Raw genomic sequence first — 10,977 nt, forward strand, 5'->3', positions numbered from 1 at the left:
GACCCACACCACCACACCTGTCCCTAACTTTACCCTTAAACTGACCCATACCACCACACCTGTCCCTAACTTTACCCTTAAACTGACCCACACCACCACACCTGTCCCTAACTTTACCCTTAAACTTACCCACACCACCACACCTGTCCCTAACTTTACCCTTAAACTGACCCACACCACAACACCTGTCCCTAACTTTACCCTTAAACTTACCCACACCACCACACCTGTCCCTAACTCTACCCTTAAACTGACCCACACCACCACACCTGACCCTAACTTTACCCTTAAACTGACCCACACCACCACACCTGACCCTAACTCTACCCTTAAACTGACCCACACCACCACACCTGTCTCTAACTTTACCCTTAAACTGATCCACACCACCACACCTGTCCCTAACTCTACCCGTAAACTGACCCACACCACCACACCTGTCCCTAACTCTACCCTTAAACTGACCCACACCACCACACCTGTCTCTAACTTTACCGTTAAACTGACCCACACCACCACACCTGTCCCTAACTTTACCCTTAAACTGACCCACACCACCACACCTGTCTCTAACTTTACCCTTAAACTGACCCACACCACCACACCTGTCTCTAACTTTACCCTTAAACTGACCCACACCTCCACACCTGTCCCTAACTTTACCCTTAAACTGACCCACACCACCACACCTCTCTCTAACTTTACCCTTAAACTGACCCACACCACCACACCTGTCCCTAACTTTACCCTTAAACTGACCCACACCACCACACCTGTCCCTAACTTTACCCTTAAACTGACCCACACTACCACACCTGTCCCTAACTTTACCCTTAAACTGACCCACACCTCCACACCTGTCCCTAACTTTACTCTTAAACTGACCCACACCTCCACACCTGACCCTAATTTTACCCTTAAACTGACCCACACCACCACACCTGTCTCTAACTTTACCCTTAAACTGACCCACACCACCACACCTGTCCCTAACTTTACCCTTAAACTGACCCACACTACCACACCTGTCCCTAACTTTACCCTTAAACTTACCCACACCTCCACACCTGACCCTAACTTTACCCTTAAACTGACCCACACCACCACACCTGTCTCTAACTTTACCCTTAAACTGACCCACACCACCACACCTGTCCCTAACTTTACCCTTAAACTGACCCACACTACCACACCTGTCCCTAACTTTACCCTTAAACTTACCCTCACCACCACACCTGTCCCTAACTTTACCCTTAAACTGACCCTCACCACCACACCTGTCACTAACTTTTCCCTTAAACTGACCCACACCTCCATACCTGTCCCCAACCGTCCTCTTAAACTGACCCACACCACCAAACCTGTCCCTAACTCTACCCTTAAACTTACCCATACCACCACACCTGTCCCTAACCCTGCCCTTAAACTTACCCACACCACCACACCTGTCCCTAACTCTACCCTTAAACTGACCCACACCACCACACCTGCCCCCAACTTTACCCTTAAACTGACCCACACCACCACACTTGACCCTAACTTTACCCTTAACTGACCCACACCACCACACCTGTCTCTAACTTTACCCTTAAACTGATCCACACCACCACACCTGTCCCTAACTTTACCCTTAAACTGACCCACACCACCACACCTGTCCCTAACTCTACCCTTAAACTGACCCACACCACCACACCTGTCCCTAACTTTACCCTTAAACTGACCCACACCACCACACCTGTCCCTAACTTTACCCTTAAACTGACCCATACCACCACACCTGTCCCTAACTTTACCCTTAAACTGACCCACACCACCACACCTGTCCCTAACTTTACCCTTAAACTTACCCACACCACCACACCTGTCCCTAACTTTACCCTTAAACTGACCCACACCACCACACCTGTCCCTAACTTTACCCTTAAACTTACCCACACCACCACACCTGTCCCTAACTCTACCCTTAAACTGACCCACACCACCACACCTGACCCTAACTTTACCCTTAAACTGACCCACACCACCACACCTGACCCTAACTCTACCCTTAAACTGACCCACACCACCACACCTGTCTCTAACTTTACCCTTAAACTGATCCACACCACCACACCTGTCCCTAACTCTACCCGTAAACTGACCCACACCACCACACCTGTCCCTAACTCTACCCTTAAACTGACCGACACCACCACACCTGTCTCTAACTTTACCGTTAAACTGACCCACACCACCACACCTGTCCCTAACTTTACCCTTAAACTGACCCACACCACCACACCTGTCTCTAACTTTACCCTTAAACTGACCCACACCTCCACACCTGTCCCTAACTTTACCCTTAAACTGACCCACACCACCACACCTCTCTCTAACTTTACCCTTAAACTGACCCACACCACCACACCTGTCCCTAACTTTACCCTTAAACTGACCCACACCACCACACCTGTCCCTAACTTTACCCTTAAACTGACCCACACTACCACACCTGTCCCTAACTTTACCCTTAAACTGACCCACACCTCCACACCTGTCCCTAACTTTACCCTTAAACTGACCCACACCACCACACCTGTCTCTAACTTTACCCTTAAACTGACCCACACCACCACACCTGTCCCTAACTTTACCCTTAAACTGACCCACACTACCACACCTGTCCCTAACTTTACCCTTAAACTTACCCACACCTCCACACCTGACCCTAACTTTACCCTTAAACTGACCCACACCACCACACCTGTCCCTAACTTTACCCTTTAACTGACCCACACTACCACACCTGTCCCTAACTTTACCCTTAAACTTACCCTCACCATTACACCTGTCCCTAACTTTACCCTTAAACTGACCCTCACCACCACACCTGTCACTAACTTTTCCCTTAAACTGACCCACACCTCCATACCTGTCCCCAACCGTCCTCTTAAACTGACCCACACCACCACACCTCTCCCTAACTCTACCCTTAAACTTACCCACACCACCACACCTGTCCCTAACCCTGCCCTTAAACTTACCCACACCACCACACCTGTCCCTAACTCTACCCTTAAACTGACCCACACCACCACACCTGCCCCCAACTTTACTCTTAAACTGACCCACACCACCACACCTGTCCCTAACTCTACCCTTAAACTGACCCACACCACCACACCTGTCCCTAACCCTACCCTTAAACTGACCCACACCACCACACCTGTCCCTAACTTTACCCTTAAACTGACCCACACCACCACACCTGTCCCTAACTTTACCCTTAAACTGACCCACACCACCACACCTGTCCCTAACTCTACCCTTAAACTGACCCACACCACCACACCTGTCCCTAACTCTACCCTTAAACTGACCCACACCACCACACCTGTCTCTAACTTTACCCTTAAACTGACCCACACCACCACACCTGTCCCTAACTCTACCCTTAAACTGACCCACACCACCACACCTGTCCCTAACCCTACCCTTAAACTGACCCACACCACCACACCTGTCCCTAACTTTACCCTTAAACTGACCCACACCACCACACCTGTCCCTAACTTTACCCTTAAACTGACCCACACCACCACACCTGTCCCTAACTCTACCCTTAAACTGACCCACACCACCACACCTGTCCCTAACTCTACCCTTAAACTGAACCACACCACCACACCTGTCCCTAACTCTACCCTTAAACTGATCCACACCATCACACCTGTCCCTAACTTTACCCTTAAACTTACCCACACCACCACACCTGTCTCTAACTTTACCCTTAAACTGACCCACACTACCACACCTGACTCTAACTTTACCCTTAAACTGACCCACACAACCACACCTGACCCTAACTTTACCCTTAAACTGACCCACACCACCACACCTGTCCCTAACTTTACCCTTAAACTCACCCACACCACCACACCTGTCCCTAACTCTACCCTTAAACTGACCCACACCACCACACCTGTCCCTAACTTTACCCTTAAATTGACCCACACCACCACACCTGTCCCTAACTCTACCCTTAAACTGACCCACACCATCACACCTGTCCCTAACTTTACCCTTAAACTGACCCACACCACCACACCTGTCTCTAACTTTACCCTTAAACTGACCCACACCTCCACACCCGTCCCTAACTTTACCCTTAAACTGACCCACACAACCACACCTGTCCCTAACTTTACCCTTAAACTGACCCACACCACCACACCTGTCGCTAACTCTACCCTTAAACTGACCCACACCACCACACCTGTCTCTAACTTTACCGTTAAACTGACCCACACCACCACACCTGTCCCTAACTTTACCCTTAAACTGACCCACACCACCACACCTGTCTCTAACTTTACCCTTAAACTGACCCACACCACCACACCTGTCTCTAACTTTACCCTTAAACTGACCCACACCTCCACACCTGTCCCTAACTTTACCCTTAAACTGACCCACACCACCACACCTCTCTCTAACTTTACCCTTAAACTGACCCACACCACCACACCTGTCCCTAACTTTACCCTTAAACTGACCCACACCACCACACCTGTCCCTAACTTTACCCTTAAACTGACCCACACTACCACACCTGTCCCTAACTTTACCCTTAAACTGACCCACACCTCCACACCTGTCCCTAACTTTACTCTTAAACTGACCCACACCTCCACACCTGACCCTAATTTTACCCTTAAACTGACCCACACCACCACACCTGTCTCTAACTTTACCCTTAAACTGACCCAAACCACCACACCTGTCCCTAACTTTACCCTTAAACTGACCCACACTACCAAACCTGTCCCTAACTTTACCCTTAAACTTACCCACACCTCCACACCTGACCCTAACTTTACCCTTAAACTGACCCACACCACCACACCTGTCTCTAACTTTACCCTTAAACTGACCCACACCACCACACCTGTCCCTAACTTTACCCTTAAACTGACCCACACTACCACACCTGTCCCTAACTTTACCCTTAAACTTACCCTCACCATTACACCTGTCCCTAACTTTACCCTTAAACTGACCCTCACCACCACACCTGTCACTAACTTTTCCCTTAAACTGACCCACACCTCCATACCTGTCCCCAACCGTCCTCTTAAACTGACCCACACCACCACACCTCTCCCTAACTCTACCCTTAAACTTACCCACACCACCACACCTGTCCCTAACCCTGCCCTTAAACTGACCCACACCACCACACCTGTCCCTAACTCTACACTTAAACTGACCCACACCACCACACCTGCCCCCAACTTTACCCTTAAACTGACCCACACCACCACACCTGTCCCTAACTCTACCCTTAAACTGACCCACACCACCACACCTGTCCCTAACCCTACCCTTAAACTGACCCACACCACCACACCTGTCCCTAACTTTACCCTTAAACTGACCCACACCACCACACCTGTCCCTAACTTTACCCTTAAACTGACCCACACCACCACACCTGTCTCTAACTTTACCCTTAAACTGACCCACACTACCACACCTGACCCTAACTTTACCCTTAAACTGACCCACACAACCACACCTGACCCTAACTTTACCCTTAAACTGACCCACACCACCACACCTTTCCCTAACTTTACCCTTAAACTCACCCACACCACCACACCTGTCCCTAACTCTACCCTTAAACTGACCCACACCACCACACCTGTCCCTAACTTTACCCTTAAATTGACCCACACCACCACACCTGTCCCTAACTCTACCCTTAAACTGACCCACACCATCACACCTGTCCCTAACTTTACCCTTAAACTGACCCACACCACCACACCTGTCTCTAACTTTACCCTTAAACTGACCCACACCTCCACACCTGTCCCTAACTTTACCCTTAAACTGACCCACACAACCACACCTGTCCCTAACTTTACCCTTAAACTGACCCACACCACCACACCTGTCCCTAACTCTACCCTTAAACTGACCCACACCACCACACCTGTCTCTAACTTTACCGTTAAACTGACCCACACCACCACACCTGTCCCTAACTCTACCCTTAAACTGACCCACACCACCACACCTGTCCCTAACTTTACCCTTAAATTGACCCACACCACCACACCTGTCCCTAACTCTACCCTTAAACTGACCCACACCATCACACCTGTCCCTAACTTTACCCTTAAACTGACCCACACCACCACACCTGTCTCTAACTTTACCCTTAAACTGACCCACACCTCCACACCTGTCCCTAACTTTACCCTTAAACTGACCCACACAACCACACCTGTCCCTAACTTTACCCTTAAACTGACCCACACCACCACACCTGTCCCTAACTCTACCCTTAAACTGACCCACACCACCACACCTGTCTCTAACTTTACCGTTAAACTGACCCACACCACCACACCTGTCCCTAACTTTACCCTTAAACTGACTTACACCACCACACCTGTCTCTAACTTTACCCTTAAACTGACCCACACCACCACACCTGTCTCTAACTTTACCCTTAAACTGACCCACACCTCCACACCTGTCCCTAACTTTACCCTTAAACTGACCCACACCACCACACCTCTCTCTAACTTTACCCTTAAACTGACCCACACCACCACACCTGTCCCTAACTTTACCCTTAAACTGACCCACACCACCACACCTGTCCCTAACTTTACCCTTAAACTGACCCACACTACCACACCTGTCCCTAACTTTACCCTTAAACTGACCCACACCTCCACACCTGTCCCTAACTTTACTCTTAAACTGACCCACACCTCCACACCTGACCCTAATTTTACCCTTAAACTGACCCACACCACCACACCTGTCTCTAACTTTACCCTTAAACTGACCCACACCACCACACCTGTCCCTAACTTTACCCTTAAACTGACCCACACTACCACACCTGTCCCTAACTTTACCCTTAAACTTACCCACACCTCCACACCTGACCCTAACTTTACCCTTAAACTGACCCACACCACCACACCTGTCTCTAACTTTACCCTTAAACTGACCCACACCACCACACCTGTCCCTAACTTTACCCTTAAACTGACCCACACTACCACACCTGTCCCTAACTTTACCCTTAAACTTACCCTCACCATTACACCTGTCCCTAACTTTACCCTTAAACTGACCCTCACCACCACACCTGTCACTAACTTTTCCCTTAAACTGACCCACACCTCCATACCTGTCCCCAACCGTCCTCTTAAACTGACCCACACCACCACACCTCTCCCTAACTCTACCCTTAAACTTACCCACACCACCACACCTGTCCCTAACCCTGCCCTTAAACTGACCCACACCACCACACCTGTCCCTAACTCTACACTTAAACTGACCCACACCACCACACCTGCCCCCAACTTTACCCTTAAACTGACCCACACCACCACACCTGTCCCTAACTCTACCCTTAAACTGACCCACACCACCACACCTGTCCCTAACCCTACCCTTAAACTGACCCACACCACCACACCTGTCCCTAACTTTACCCTTAAACTGACCCACACCACCACACCTGTCCCTAACTTTACCCTTAAACTGACCCACACCACCACACCTGTCTCTAACTTTACCCTTAAACTGACCCACAATACCACACCTGACCCTAACTTTACCCTTAAACTGACCCACACAACCACACCTGACCCTAACTTTACCCTTAAACTGACCCACACCACCACACCTGTCCCTAACTTTACCCTTAAACTCACCCACACCACCACACCTGTCCCTAACTCTACCCTTAAACTGACCCACACCACCACACCTGTCCCTAACTTTACCCTTAAATTGACCCACACCACCACACCTGTCCCTAACTCTACCCTTAAACTGACCCACACCATCACACCTGTCCCTAACTTTACCCTTAAACTGACCCACACCACCACACCTGTCTCTAACTTTACCCTTAAACTGACCCACACCTCCACACCTGTCCCTAACTTTACCCTTAAACTGACCCACACAACCACACCTGTCCCTAACTTTACCCTTAAACTGACCCACACCACCACACCTGTCCCTAACTCTACCCTTAAACTGACCCACACCACCACACCTGTCTCTAACTTTACCGTTAAACTGACCCACACCACCACACCTGTCCCTAACTTTACCCTTAAACTGACCCACACCACCACACCTGTCTCTAACTTTACCCTTAAACTGACCCACACCACCACACCTGTCTCTAACTTTACCCTTAAACTGACCCACACCTCCACACCTGTCCCTAACTTTACCCTTAAACTGACCCACACCACCACACCTCTCTCTAACTTTACCCTTAAACTGACCCACACCACCACACCTGTCCCTAACTTTACCCTTAAACTGACCCACACCACCACACCTGTCCCTAACTTTACCCTTAAACTGACCCACACTACCACACCTGTCCCTAACTTTACCCTTAAACTGACCCACACCTGTCCCTAACTTTACTCTTAAACTGACCCACACCTCCACACCTGACCCTAATTTTACCCTTAAACTGACCCACACCACCACACCTGTCTCTAACTTTACCCTTAAACTGACCCACACCACCACACCTGTCCCTAACTTTACCCTTAAACTGACCCACACTACCACACCTGTCCCTAACTTTACCCTTAAACTTACCCACACCTCCACACCTGACCCTAACTTTACCCTTAAACTGACCCACACCACCACACCTGTCTCTAACTTTACCCTTAAACTGACCCACACCACCACACCTGTCCCTAACTTTACCCTTAAACTGACCCACACTACCACACCTGTCCCTAACTTTACCCTTAAACTTACCCTCACCATTACACCTGTCCCTAACTTTACCCTTAAACTGACCCTCACCACCACACCTGTCACTAACTTTTCCCTTAAACTGACCCACACCTCCATACCTGTCCCCAACCGTCCTCTTAAACTGACCCACACCACCACACCTCTCCCTAACTCTACCCTTAAACTTACCCACACCACCACACCTGTCCCTAACCCTGCCCTTAAACTTACCCACACCACCACACCTGTCCCTAACTCTACACTTAAACTGACCCACACCACCACACCTGCCCCCAACTTTACCCTTAAACTGACCCACACCACCACACCTGTCCCTAACTCTACCCTTAAACTGACCCACACCACCACACCTGTCCCTAACCCTACCCTTAAACTGACCCACACCACCACACCTGTCCCTAACTTTACCCTTAAACTGACCCACACCACCACACCTGTCCCTAACTTTACCCTTAAACTGACCCACACCACCACACCTGTCCCTAACTCTACCCTTAAACTGACCCACACCACCACACCTGTCCCTAACTCTACCCTTAAACTGACCCACACCACCACACCTGTCCCTAACTCTACCCTTAAACTGATCCACACCATCACACCTGTCCCTAACTTTACCCTTAAACTTACCCACACCACCACACCTGTCTCTAACTTTACCCTTAAACTGACCCACACTACCACACCTGACCCTAACTTTACCCTTAAACTGACCCACACAACCACACCTGACCCTAACTTTACCCTTAAACTGACCCACACCACCACACCTGTCCCTAACTTTACCCTTAAACTCACCCACACCACCACACCTGTCCCTAACTCTACCCTTAAACTGACCCACACCACCACACCTGTCCCTAACTTTACCCTTAAATTGACCCACACCACCACACCTGTCCCTAACTCTACCCTTAAACTGACCCACACCATCACACCTGTCCCTAACTTTACCCTTAAACTGACCCACACCTCCACACCTGTCCCTAATTTTACCCTTAAACTGACCCACACAACCACACCTGTCCCTAACTTTACCCTTAAACTGACCCACACCACCACACCTGTCCCTAACTTTACCCTTAAACTGACCCACACCACCACACCTGTCCCTAACTTTACCCTTAAACTGACCCACACCACCACACCTGTCTCTAACTTTACCCTTAAACTGACCCACACCTCCACACCTGTCCCTAATTTTACCCTTAAACTGACCCACACAACCACACCTGTCCCTAACTTTACCCTTAAACTGACCCACACCACCACACCTGTCCCTAACTTTACCCTTAAACTGACCCACACCACCACACCTGTCCCTAACTTTACCCTTAAACTGACCCACACCACCACACCTGTCCCTAACTATACCCGTACATTGTTCTTATTTTTTGATGTGAGTACATAGTACTTAAGGCCCAAACTTCTTTACAAGAGTGCTAATTTTGATGTGATTAGTCACTAGAGAATTTTCAGTCGGAGACCTGTATTTTTTTCAATCTCTGCTGTCTCAGACGACGACATCTTTGTCCTGTGTCGGCCACCGTAGCTTCTGCATGTGCTAGGAAAGGGAGGGGTGGATGGTTGCAATTCACAACCTCACCACTAGATGCCGCTACATTTACACACTGTACCTTTAAGGCTCATTTGAACTGCATGAGCTTATTGATGCAGTACTCCTGGTCTTAATTAATAAATATATACTTTTTTATATCGTAGAGTAATGTTTCAAGTTTAATGGTGCAGTGCAAAAATATTTAGTAGAGTGTCTGTGCATTAGTGTCGCTTTACATCACAACTAATGTTGTATCTTACACACAGTTGGTACAACGAGTCCCAGAACATTAGCATTTATGCTACAAATGCAATGTGATCACCTGCACTTTCAAATACCTATGAGTGTGTTTTGAGTGTCTGGAGTGCCGTCTGGAGTATCACTCTGCTCTCTTGTTATTCTCACATAATAAAGCAATTTGAATAAATATTTCACATTTATTTCAATTATTTATTCGGTAAGTAGTCGTACAATAAGCAGGATGTACAGTCAGTCAATCAATCAGTCATGATCGCATGCGTCGGGGTTCTAATCACCCTGAGTTTATTTTGCTATAATGACATTGACTACATTAGCCATTAAGTATATAAGCTTTTCCGGTATAT

Source organism: Pseudorasbora parva, chromosome 6 (assembly GCF_024679245.1).
Source record: "Pseudorasbora parva isolate DD20220531a chromosome 6, ASM2467924v1, whole genome shotgun sequence".
Lineage (NCBI taxonomy): Eukaryota > Metazoa > Chordata > Actinopteri > Cypriniformes > Gobionidae > Pseudorasbora > Pseudorasbora parva.